Genomic DNA, 13,479 nt, shown 5'->3' with positions numbered 1-13,479 from the left:
TCTAAGTTTTGGGGATAATTTGTTATGCAGCAATAGAGAGCAAGTACATGCATTTTTATTTTTATTTTTTTATTTTTTGTCTAACTCTTTTTTTTTTTTTTTGGCGATTCAATTCTTACATGATAGTATACATGTTAGAATGCCATTCTCCCAAATCATCCCACCCTCTCCCTCTCCCTCTGAGTCCAAAAGTCCGTTATACACAGCTGTGTCTTTTTTCCTGTCTTGCATACAGGGTCGTCATTGCATTTTTAAAATAGGAGACAAAACTCATGTGTTAAAGGGAGTCAGTCTCTAATATTTATATCTTTAAAAAATGAGTCTTTTCCAATGAGTCAGCTCTTCGCATGAGGTGGCCTAAGTACTGAAGTTGCAGCTTTAGCATCATTCCTTCCAAAGAAATCCCAGGGCTGATCTCCTTCAGAATGGACTGGTTGGATCTCCTTGCAGTCCAAGGGACACTCAAGAGTCTTCTCCAACACCACAGTTCAAAAGCATCAATTCTTCGGTGCTCAGCCGCCTTCACAGTCCAACTCTCACATCCATACATGACTACTGGAAAAACCATAGCTATTATTTAAACCTTCAGGCATTAGTTAGCCATGTAGAAAAGTTGTCTTGTTTTTGGTTGCTTTTTGCTACTACATGCTGTAGAACTCATATGGTTCTACTCTGAACCTCATTTCCATATTCCAGAATCTAACTCTCTGCTTTTTTTTTTCTAAAATTTTTTTTAGAGTATAGTTGCTTTTAACTGCTGTGTTGTTATTTTTGCTGTACAGCAAAGTGAATCATCTGCTTTTCTGATCTGCTGACTTTTCCTTGAGTCAGGAGTAATCAGCCTCTGTGAGGATGGTCAGTATAATTAAAAGGCATATGAGACAGGAGAACATATAATTTTAGTTTACTGGTAAATATTATAAACCATATTTTTTTGTCCATGATGGTGATAAAATCAGATCTTTCCTTTTCCCTAGGGCTAATTCATTTGGAAGCCACATAATAATCAGTGGTCCTTCCACTGAGTCACTCACTTTGACGAATATACATGTTGAACACTGAGCAAGGCGGGGAGTATATGATGATCAACTGAGCAGGCTGTATCTCAGCTCTGACGGAGTTGCTATTGTAGGTTGCCTTGATAAATCTGGAATTCAAGTGTGAGGAAGTGATTTTACTAATAGTGATGATCTTGCTAATACTCCCGTGGACAAGCTAGGTTGAGGGACAATTCTGCAGTGAGAGTTGCCTTAACAGAGGGGTCCTGATACTTGAAGCCATAGGCCAAGGCTTCATCGCCTCTATGTTGTACTTGCTGAACCTCTATATCATTTAATCTTTTTGTATGTATATTCTTATTTTTTGTGGTAATGTTTGTATTTCTTTAGATATGCTATTATTGTCAATGCTGTAGCTTGCATTCATTCATTTGAAAAACATTCACTGAGTATGTACTAAGATTCAACACTGTTTTTGACAGAGGAGGGTATAGCAGTAAACAAGACAGATAATATCCTCCCTGTGTGGAATTTACATTCAGTTCAGTCGCTCAGTCGTGTCTGACTCTTTGTGACCCATGAATCACAGCATGCCAGGCCTCCCTGTGCATCACCAACTCCTAGATTTTACTCAAACTCATGTCCATCGAGTTGGTGATGCCATCCAGCCATCTCATCCTCTGTTGTCCCCTTCTCCTGCCCCCAATCCCTCCCAGCATCAGGGTCTTTTCCAATGAGTCAACTCTTTGCATGAGGTGGCCAAAGTATTGGAGTTTCAGCTTCAACATCAGTCCTTCCAATGAACACCCAGGACTGATCTCCTTTAGAATATACTGGTTGGATCTCCTTGCAGTCCAATGGACTCTCAAGAGTCTTCTCCAACACCACAGTTCAAAAGCATCAATTCTTTGGTGCTCAGCTTTCTTTACAGTCAGCTCTCACATCCATACATGACTACTGGAAAAACCATAGCCTTGACTAGGTGGACCTTTGTTGGCAAGGTAATGTTTCTGCTTTTGAATATGCTATCTAGGTTGGTCATAACTTTCCTTTCAAGGAGTAAGCGTCTTTGAATTTCATGGCTGCAGTCACCATCTGCAGTGATTTTGGAGCCCCCCAAAATAAAGTCTGACACAGTTTCCACTGTTTCCCCATCTACTTGCCGTGAAGTGATGGGACCAGATGCCATGATCTTCGTTTTCTGAATGTTGAGCTTTAAGGCAACTTTTTCACTCTCCTCTTTCACTTTCATCCAGAGGCTTTTTAGTTCCTCTTCACTTTCTGCCATAAGGGTGGTGTCATCTGCATATCTGAGGTTACTGACATTTCTCCCGGCAATCTTGATTCCAGCTTGTGCTTCTTCCAGCCCAGCGTTTCTCATGATGTACTCTGCATATAAGTTAAATAAGCAGGGTGATAATATATAGCCTTGACGTACTCCTTTTCCTATTTGGAACAGTCTGTTGTTCCATGTCCAGTTCTTTTTTTTTCTTTTTCTTCCATGTCCTGTTCTAACTGTTGCTTCCTGACCTGCATATAGGTTTCTCAAGAGGCAGGTCAGGTGGTCTGGTATTCCCATCTCTTTGAGAATTTTCCACAGTTTATTGTGATCCACACAGTCAAAGGCTTTGGCATAGTCAATAAAGCAGAAATAGATGTTTTTCTGGAACTCTTTTGCTTTTTTGATGATCCAGCAGATGTTGGCAATTTGATCTCTGGTTCCTCTGCCTTTTCTAAAACCAGCTTGAACATCTGGAAGTTCATGATTCATGTATTGCTGAAGCCTGTCTTGGAGAATTTTGAGCATTACTTTATTTTTTATTTTTTTTATTTTTTGCATTACTTTACTAGCATGTGAGATGAGTGCAATTGTGTGGTAGTTAGAGCATTCTTTGGCATTGCCTTTCTTTGGGATTGGAATGAAAACTGACCTTTTCCAGTCCTGTGGCATTGCTGAGTTTTCCAAATTTGCTGGCATATTGAGTGCAGCACTTTCACAGCATTATCTTTCAGGAATTTACATTACAGTGGGTTAAATATACTTTAATGTGGTAGTTTTGCCCAGTTTTGCCCACAGACTTCTTCTATCAGTCAGGGATAAGTACACTTAACTTGGATTATTTGAGAAAACTTTGGTGATGGGACCAGTAGCAAAAGTGTAGAAAGGTTTAGCTCAATTGTCCTCAACCAGGGGTGATTTCTGTCCTCTAGGGGACATTTGGAAATCTCTGAATACATTTCTGGCGCTTCCAGCTGGAAAATAGTGTATTAATGGCGTCTAGTGGGCAAAAGTTGGGCGTACTGCTCATCAGGACAGCTTCCTCCAATGAGCTGCCCTAAGGTTAAGAGTGCTAAAGTTAACAACACTTAATTTAAAGACATCATTAAGGGGTATTAAAGTACACTGAGGCTATCAACTGGGGATCTTTTATCACTCTTAGGCACGTGTACGTGCATGCTCAGTTGCTTCAGTCATGACTCCCTCTTTGTGACCCTATGAACTATAGCCCACCAGACTCCTCTGTCCATGGGATTCTCCAGGCAAGAATACTGGAGCAGGTTTCCATGCCCTCCACCAGGGGATCTTCCCCTCCCAAGAATTAAACCTGTGTCTCCTGCATTGCAGGTGGACTCTTTACCCACTAAGCCACCTGGGTAGCCCATCACTCTTAGGACTGGAGGGCAAGTAGAGGGACAGGTTACCAGAATCCAGAGAGGGCAGCTTGGCAGGAGCTGTGACCTTCAGTAAAGCGATAGTTGCAGAGAGAAAAAGGTAGGGTAGGAAATACCTTGACCTCACTCTCCTTGCTGCCCTCTGATCTCTTGTTAGTTGATCCTTGAGAGAGTTTATTTATATAGTTTATTCAGGTTGACCTTACAGGGCATAGGACAGGGAAGAGAAAGATAGAGAGTAGATCAGGGCAGGTGAGTGGAAAAAATCTAGCAGGATGCTCCACGTGGGAGCCTGAATTCAGATGATGCTTCTGTTACTTATTTGTAAATTTCTGATTAGGAGGAGGCTAACCTCCCCAATGAAGTATAATAAAAATTTCATAAACCAGTGTTGCTTTTTTACTTTCATGTTTTTATTTCTGAGTGCCCACAGCGAACTTTTGGATCATCTCAGGTGTGGGTGCAAATACAGTGAGAGTTTTGAATTTTAGGGTGTCTAGGAGAAGGGTTGTTAGGATGTGAGAGGTTGTAGCAAAGACAGAAAAAGAAGTGGAGAAGAGCCACAGACGGCTGGCTCCAGAATTTAACTGTGGACTGGACCTGGTCTCTTCGTTTGTTATGGTGAAGCCAGCTAGTTTAACTCTTGTTGATCTGGGTTAGGAGAGCAGTAGGGATGTCTGGGGTTAAATTAGACCAGACTCTCAAAGGATAGACGTGATAGCAGCTGCCTAAAGGAATCAAGAGGTATACGCAGGAGTTTAGAGGCTGGGCAAAAAGGTAGATTTATTTTTAACTTTATGTTTCAGATTTAAGATTATCTTGCCTCTCTCTCTTTCAAGACTGGTTAGGTTCCCTGACATGTGCTTACTTGCAGGTATTACATACTGTGATATTTGTTTTTATTTATCTTTTTGAAGGCAGGGATTATCCCTGAACCTTTGACCACTGTTTCCTCAGTGAATGGAAATTGTAAATAGTCAATATATATTTGTTGAATGAATGGATGGAGGCACATTGGAGCCTGTTTCAAAACTGGGGTGAAGGATACAGGTCATTTATCTTCCTTTTTTCTCAATGTGTGTGAATGTCCTTTTTGCTTGTCCAGCATATAGCCCTTTCTTCCTATTAGTATCTCCCTCTCCTTTCTGGAGGATTCCTGGTGTTGGTAGTAGGGTTATTTCTGACATTGCCTCTCCCCTCTTCCTTTGGAAGCAAAGAAAGTCAGAGCCTTCCTCCATACATGTCCTGTTTGTCAGTGACCGGCATATTGTGCTCTGAGCGCTATTAGATCTAGGGACACTGAGCCTTGAGTGAGGGACCCTGATTCAAAGATCAGATTCACTGTGGAGCAGGTGTGTCTTGCACACCGACTTGTGCCTGTTTTGTAATTCTTGCCGGGGGCTCCTGCTGGCAAGTCTGTAGCAAACATGGTTCCTGCCTGCTTTTCAGGCCTGGACCTTAGAACCTTAATTGACCCTTTCCATAAATTTCTTTACCTAACTGTATAAAAGTATCAGTTTCTTAACTGTCAGTTTTTACCACTTGCAACAAGAACCCTTCCCAATATATGTTGGGAAAAACTGGAGGATGTGTGGAGCGTAGGAAGGATATTGCATATATAATTTCCCTGTGGTGATAAGGATCACACAACTGATCTAATTTCCTTTGCTAGATTCTGGAAAAGACTTAATACTTACGTTGACTAGAAGAGGAGTGCTAGAGAATTGGATGTGCCTTGCTATATCAGGCACCGTATGAAAGCTCCATAGTCTGTGTCAACCAGTCTAGCTCAGTAAGGTATCATTTCCTTTTTTTTTTTTTTTTCTGTTGGGAAAATTGAGACTCAAAGAAAGCAAATATGTTACCCAACTTCTCATAGACAGTAGGTGTTAGGACAACAGATTTCAAACCAGGAAGCTTTGCAGACTCCTCTCCTTGCATCATTCCAGGTGGACTGTCAACTGCTCCGGGGTTCAGCAAGTCCTGGGTGAGACTAGAAGCTCTTTGGCCTTGTACGTATCTTTGTGTGCCCTTAAAAGCTGCAGCAGACTTGGTCGTAGACTTAGGAGTAGCAAGGGTAGCCTCCTTTCCCTTATTCCAATAGGTAGCTCTTTAAAAATCGTCACTCTGTGATAATGCCCTTTAGTTTCGCTGGTTTTTTTCTTCCCACTGTTGGTGGTGGTCAGCAATTCTTACATAAATAAAGAGTTCATTTAGGATGAAAGAGGCATTTAAGACCCAATTATCAAAGGTGCTCCATGGTGGTGGTAATCTGTCCTGTTGAAACTTGGTCTCAGAGGAGTGATAAAGCAGGGTATTTTTATGCCAGTATTTTGACACTTTATAACCATTATCTTTCGCTAAGTTTTTCTTCCTGAGAAAATGAAGATTTCTGACCTTTGTCAGTAATATTTGATGAAGGTTAGTGGTACCAATTTCCATTTCCAATAAAAAAAAACAACAAACGGACTTTTTTGGCACTTAATAAAATTATCTATTTTGTTATCCTAAAAAGAAACCTCCCAGATTTCAGCTTTTGATAACTGTCATGAAACATTTGCTGCCATTAGCAATATAACCATGCATTATTGTATTTATTTTACTTAAAAGACATTTGTACAGTGTTTATGATGTTCTAGGCTCTCTTTGTGTATATATCTACAACTGTTGACCGTATTAATCTTCTCAACAACTTTACAAGTTGGGACCTATTATTATACTCATTTTACAAAGGAAAACATTGAGGCAAAAAGAAATGAAATAACATGTCCCAGGTCACATGTCTTCTAAGTGGCAGAGCTGGATTCACACCCAGAAAGTTTGTCTTCTGAGCTCACACTGGTAACACTGTCCCAGGTTGCCTCTCTGATATGCCAAGAAATGATGCAACACAAAAGCCCTATAGGCAGAGGCATCTCTTCTTACAATACTAGAGCTGACCAACCACATCATTCCTTTCATCTTGATTAGGATTCCGCTTGTGCTTAGCTGCCCTTGGTTGGTGTGCTGCTTTCAAAGGGAGTTGAAATATAAGGACAATTTGAATGACTGAGCTCAGACACTGCAGACATTCTCAAATGCAGAGCTTGATGTTCTCAGTTCAGTTGCTCAGTTGTTTCTGACTCTTTGTGACCCCATGGACTGCAGCACGCCAGGCTTCCCTGTCCCTAACTATCTCCTGGATCTTACTCAAACTCATGTCCATTGAGTTGGTGATGCCATCCAACCATCTGATCCTCTGTCATCCCCTTTTCCTACCACCTTTGATCTTCAGGACTTTTAGCATCAGTCCTTCCAATAAATATTCAGGACTGATCTCCTTTAGGATGGACTGGTTGGATCTCCTTGCAGTCCAAGGGACTCTCAAGAGTCCTATCCAACACCACAATTCAAAAGCATCAGTTCTTTGGTGCTCAGCTTTCTTTATAGTCCAACTCTCACATCCATACATGACTACTGGAAAAACCACAGCCTTTACTAGATGGACCTTTGTTGGCAAAGTTGTCTCTGCTTTTTAATATGCAGTCTAGGTTGGTCATAACTTTTCTTCCAAGGAGCAAGCATCTTTTAGTTTCAAGGCTGCAGTCACCATCTGCAGTGATTTTGGAACTCAAGAAAATAAAGTCTCTCACTGTTTCCATTGTTTCTCCATCTATTTGCCATGAAGTGATGGGACTGGGTGCCATGATCTTTAAATCTTGAGTTTTAAGCCAGCTTTTTCACTCTCCTCTTTCATTTTCATTAAGAGGCTCCTTAGTTCCTCTTTACTTTCTGTCATAAGGGTGGAGTCATCTGTGTATCTGAGGTTATTGATATTTCTCCTGGCAATCTTGATTCCAGCTTGTGTTTCATCCAGCCTGGCATTTCACTTGATGTATTCTGCATATAAGTTAAATAAGAAAGGTGACAATATACAGCCTTGATGTACTCTTTTCCCGATTTGGAACCAGTCCATAGTTCCATGTCCACCTCTAACTGTTGCTTCCTGACCTGCATACAGATTTCTCAAGAGGCAGGTCAGGTGGTCTGGTATTACCATCTCTTTGAAAAATTTCCACAATTTGTTGTGATCCACACAGTCAAAGGCTTTGGCATAGTCAATAAAGCAGAAGGAGATGTTTTTCTGGAGCTCTCTTGCTTTTTCAATGATCCAACGAATGTCGGCAATTTGATCTCTGATTCCTCTGCCTTTTCTAAATTCAGCCTGAACATCTGAAAGTTCACGGTTCATGTACTATTGAAGCCTGACTTGGAGAATTTTTAGCATTACTGTGCTAGTGTGTGAGATGAGTGAAATTGTGCAGTAGTTTGAACATTCCTTGGCATGCCTTTCTTTGGGATTGGAATGAAAACTGACCTTTTCCAGTCCTGTGGCCACTGCAAGTTTTCAAAATTTGCTGGCATATTGAGTGCATCACTTTCACAGCATCATCTTTTAGAATTTGAAATAGCTCAACTGGAATTCCATCACCTCCACTAGCTTTGTTTGTAGTGATGCTTTCTAAGGCCCACTTGACTTCGCATTCCAGGATGTCTGGCTCTAGGTGAGTGATCACACCATCATGGTTATCTGGGTTGCGAAGGCCTTTTTTGTACAGTTCTTCTGTGTATTCTTGCCACCTCTCCTTAATATCTTATGCTTCTGTTAGGTCCATACCATTTCTGTCATTTATTGTATCCATCTTTGCATGAAGTGTTGCCTTGGTATCTCTAATTTTCTTGAAGAGATCTCTAGCCTTGCCCATTCTATTGTTTTCCTCTATTTCTTTGCATCAATCACTGAGGAAGCCTTTCTTATGGCTCTTTGCTATTCTTTGGAACTCTGCATTCAAATGGGTATATCTTTCCTTTTCTCCTTTGCCTTTTGCTTCTCTTCTTTTCTCAGCTATTTGTAAGGCCTCCCCAGACAGCCATTTTGCTTTTTTGCCTTTCTTTTCCATGGGAATGGTCTTGATCCCTGTCTCCTGTACAATGTCATGAACCTCCATCCATAGTTCATCAGGCACTCTATCTATCAGATCTAGTCCCTTAAATCTATTTCTCACTTCCACTGTATAACTGTAAGGGATTTGATTTAGGTCATACCTGAATGGTCTAGTGGTTTTCCCTACTTTCTTCAATTTGTCTGAATTTGGCAATAAGGAGTCCATGATCTGAACCACAGTCAGCTCCTGATCTTTTTTCTTTGCTGACTGTATAGAGCTTCTCCATCTTTGGCTGCAAAGAATATAATCAGTCTGATTTTGGTATTGACCATCTGGTGATGTCTATGTGTAGAGTCTTCTCCTGTGTTGTTGGAAGAGGGTGTTTGCTATGACCAGTGCATTCTCTTGGCAAAACTTTGTTAGCTTCTGCCCTGCTTCATTTTGTACTCCAAGGGCAAATTTGCCTGTTACTCCAGGTACATCTTGACTTTCTACTTTTGCATTCCAGTCTCCTATAATGAAAGGGACATCTTTTTTTGGGGTGTTAGTTCTAGTAAAGTTAAATAATAAGCCCTGTATTAGAATTGATGGGAAATTGGTTCTGACTGAAAGCAGGACACGGAAGCATCGGGCACTATATGAGTCTTGCTCTCGTTGCTGATCTGGCATGACTGAAAGATGAGCAAGATAATAAATCATCATAGAGTCTGTTGAATCGCAGTCAGAATGGCTGGCAGTAACATTATGGACTCAAAGAGGTGACATGTAAACTTTCCTGAGTCTAAGGAGGGATTTGATGAGTTGACAGTGAGAATTGGTGGGACTGGAGTATAGGCTGTGGACAGAGTCAGGGAGAATGGTGAAAGATGAGGCTGAAGAGGTGTAGTGAGCGAGGGTGAGTTAGGGTGGATTTTAGCTTATGGGAAGTGGGGCACCACTGGAGGATCTTAAAGAGAAAGTGACATAATTAAGTATGGATCTTAAGGCATCCCTGCAGAAGCAGTGTTGAGGGTTGATCATTTTCTAGGGGCAGGGAATCATTTGTTCGTTTCTACACTCTGGTTTATTTTGTGACTGTGCCTGGCTTGGTTTGCCCTGAAGGATCCTCTGGATAAAGATGGTAGATCCTAATCAACCTTGCCTTCTGCATTCCAGAAGGCCCCAGACAATGCTCTTTGGAGAAATTCTGTATGTGAACAATGGTCAATTTTTATCGATGCGATAATTTTCTGCCATTACAAAGAAATGTCTATCGACCTTTGCGACTCACAGATGTGGTAAATCAGATTTGTTTGGAACCCCCAAATGCCAGGAGTCTGCCACGGTAATAATGAAGGGTCATTTATCCTGCTGAGAGTCTCCTTAAAGGGAATCGATAACCTCATTGTAAAGAAAAATTGCATCATTTCTGTGAGGCCCCTTTCCAGATGAGTGATGTTCTATGGGTGCTTTTTAGCTGCCATTTATAGAATGTTTCCTTGTGACAGGCCCTGACTACATGCTGATAGACAGGAACTCATTTTATTTAAGATGGACTTTATTGCTCCCATTTTAAGACGAGGAGACTGAGGCTAGCAAATTCAACAATTTGTCCATTATCACACACTTGTAAATGGTAGGGGATTTGAACCTGGGTTTATCAGACACAAAAGACCTTACACTATATTGGTGTGTGTGTGTATATAAATGTGTGTGTCTGTGTGCATATGGTCATGGAAGGTTTCAGAGCAAATCATGAGTCAATATCAGACAGTACTGCTAAAATTATCATGCCCACCCGGAAGCTGTCATATTTCCTAAGGTGTTAGGTTTTAGCAGGCGTGAAGGAGAGGAGTAACTGGTTTTGGAGTGATCATTTGAATTGCGTATTGGAAATAATTATTTGAAGAGTCAAATATAAGGAATTTAATTGATTATATGACATGCTTTAGAAGAAGGTCAGAATGATTGAGTCCCTCTAACCCTCAGCCTTGACGTATAAAAGCATCTGACACTTAAATGGTGCTTATTTTGTCCCAAGCATTATTCTAAGTGCTTGGCATTTTTAAATGAAGTCTTTTAATCTTTAACAGCGCTCTTTGAAGTAGGCAGTATTATTAAGCATACTCACTTTACAGAAGAGAAAACTTAGTCATAGGAGATGAAATAACTTGTCCAAGGTCATCCAAACGCTCATTGGAGGGGAGAGCCAAACCAGTGAAAGTTTGGCGCTCCAACACATGCTCTGTGCTGCCTCTGTTTATCATTCCCCTTCCCCAAAACCGGAGCATCTCAGGGGCCTCCTTGTCCTCTCCAGAACAAGGCTGCAATCTCGGGCAGATCCATAAATACTGGATACAGGTTCCTGTCTCTAAGATGGTTCTTGTGCTCCCTTCTCTTTCAGCCCATGGTCCCTGGAGCCCAGGACTGCCTCGGCACATAGCTGCTGTGGACGGTTCCTGACCCCCAGGCTGTGGGCCACCTTTCTGCCTTCCTTTCTTTTCATCAACCTAGATTTCAGATCTAGGCTGATGGTAATAAATTCAGGTCACTTATCGGCCCTTCCTTTTTGGTGACTCATGTGTTTAATGGGTGGAGAGGAGCTGCTGGCTAGGGTGGAGGCGTACAGTGCCCACTGGGGACTCACGCTCTACTTTACACAGAGATCACAGGTGGAGTCCGAAAGTGACCTTGTCTTTGACACGTGTCTTGACTTCTACTGGAGTGTAGGTTGCTGGAGGGCAGAGATGGCACCTGCCTTGCGTTTGTATGTCTCAGTCTCACACATGATGCTTGGTTCATAGTGGGTATTTTATACATTACTTAGACGATCCATTCAACTTTTGCTGGCCCTTCAACACCCAGAACCTCATCAAGCTCGTAGGTTTTCCTGATCTCTCATACTTCCACTCCATCTTTACAAAACTAATTGCTCCTTTATCTAGGTTCTTAATACTGTGAGACTCTTGGCAGTTGGGTTATTTGTCTTTGTCTGAATATATAAATCAGGGATAAAGCTCTCATAGTGGTGAACATTTTAACGAAAAAATGTAAAAAGCATTTTGTTAACTTCAGCATGATATGGAAAGGATAATAATTTTATCTATTAAATACTGAGTTGCTAAAGGCTAGGGATCATTATTTTACATTTCTGTGTCTCCATTTCTTTGCCTTAAGTAACCTAGATGAGGCTTACAAGTTGAAGGTGTAAGTAATTTGCTTATTTTAAGGGAAATAATGGCACACAGACTCAGTGGTTCTAGAGACGTTTTAATGATTCCTCAGTAATCTTTCTATTGGCTGAGAAATATGAGTAGCCTAAGAAGACTCTGAAAAGATTAACCATAAAGTGACTGCTTCTGTTCTCACATCGCTAAGTCAGATCAATATACACTTTCTCTTGGCTAATTCTGAGGGCTGGTTAATTTAGTGACACTAAGGGGTTCAGTGACAATCCTAAAGTTGAGGTTCCCAGACTCTTTTATTGAGGAAGGCAGAGACCTAAGAAATCATTTGCCACTCCCAGTGAGACCTACCTGTAAAATTCTTGGCCATGTAATTAGGGATTTGCATATTAATTCTCAATCCGGGGGATTACTGTGGGCTGCAGAAATGATGTCAAATCTGGAGGAAGGGGCCTGAAGCAGGAAGAAGCTGTGTGCCTGTTTCCTGTGTTGGTTGAATCTCTTAGAAATTGCCCTGAGGTCACCCTGAAAAAAGAAATCCAGTCTCATCGTTCATGCCTTGACCTCTTTGCCTCACATTTAAGCAAGACACACACACACCCGTTTGGTGGAATGGCCTTTATTATTAATACTGATAATGGCTACCATTATTTAGCGCAACAACTAGGATCATTTAGAAAGGCTTGCATTAACCCTTGGCCTTGCTCTCAGCACACATGGCTGATCTTTAGAATTTTGTTCTGGCTCTTCCCATCAGAGGAAGTAGCAGGAGAAAGATTGAAGATGGCCAACAATATCACGCTAGGTTGCATTATACAAGCCACATGTTGTCTCTGCAGAATTTCTACTTGGGGAAGTTTTGTAAGCAATCTTGTGTGACAATCCTTTAAGTAAATCAGCCCCAGTTTAGCAAAGGAGTATATGAGACGAGGGAGAAACTATTCTAACACTTTTCAGTGTACCTGAAGTTGTAGACCTGTGGGATCATCTTATCCCAGCATCACTATAATCAGAAAAGTAGGTATTAACTTTCATTAACGGGGACTCAGAGGTGAAGAGGCTTGTCCAGCATCCCATGGCTGGTAAATCGGCCTTGAAGCACAGTCCTTCTCTGGTCCTTTCCACTAGGTGGTGTTGGGAGCTTAGAGTTCTAGGAGATACATTAAGCTCCTCCCTTCTCACTACAGCTCCTTCCAACCTAGTGGATGTGGAAAGATGGGAAGGACTCAGAGAGGAGAAATAGCAGAGCCATTCTCTCCAGCTGGCCACCGGCATCAGTTCAGATGAAGCTTCATTACGGTCAGTTTTTGCTCCTTGATGCTGTGCTCTTCCAAGCACAGGTTCTGCCTCTGGGTTCATAGCTGTCTTTCTTTCATTACTGCCCATCACAGGGGAGCTGGAGTGTGTAAACACTGTGGGCATCTCTCCACAGGCATTAGCTGTTTGTTTGGAGAATTAATTTATGTGCCTCTAAAGGGGTATTGATTTGAGTTAGGTGATTAAAGGCACTCGATAAAGAATCTGCTCCATCTACTCACCTGTGCTCCACTGATTATGGAAAGGGATGTATCAATCTTTACTCATCAAATGACTCTTCCTCTGCCTAAACCCCTCTTCTCTTCTGCTGCCCTAGGACTTTTAATTAGGCTGAGAGGCAGCCTTCTTTGTCTCCTGAGTGGATGTGGAAAGGAAGAGCCATATTGCAGGGTGCTCTGGAAA

This window comes from Ovis canadensis, chromosome 15, assembly GCF_042477335.2.
Source record: "Ovis canadensis isolate MfBH-ARS-UI-01 breed Bighorn chromosome 15, ARS-UI_OviCan_v2, whole genome shotgun sequence".
NCBI classification, from domain to species: Eukaryota; Metazoa; Chordata; class Mammalia; order Artiodactyla; family Bovidae; genus Ovis; species Ovis canadensis.
This window is presented reverse-complemented; position numbering follows the sequence as displayed.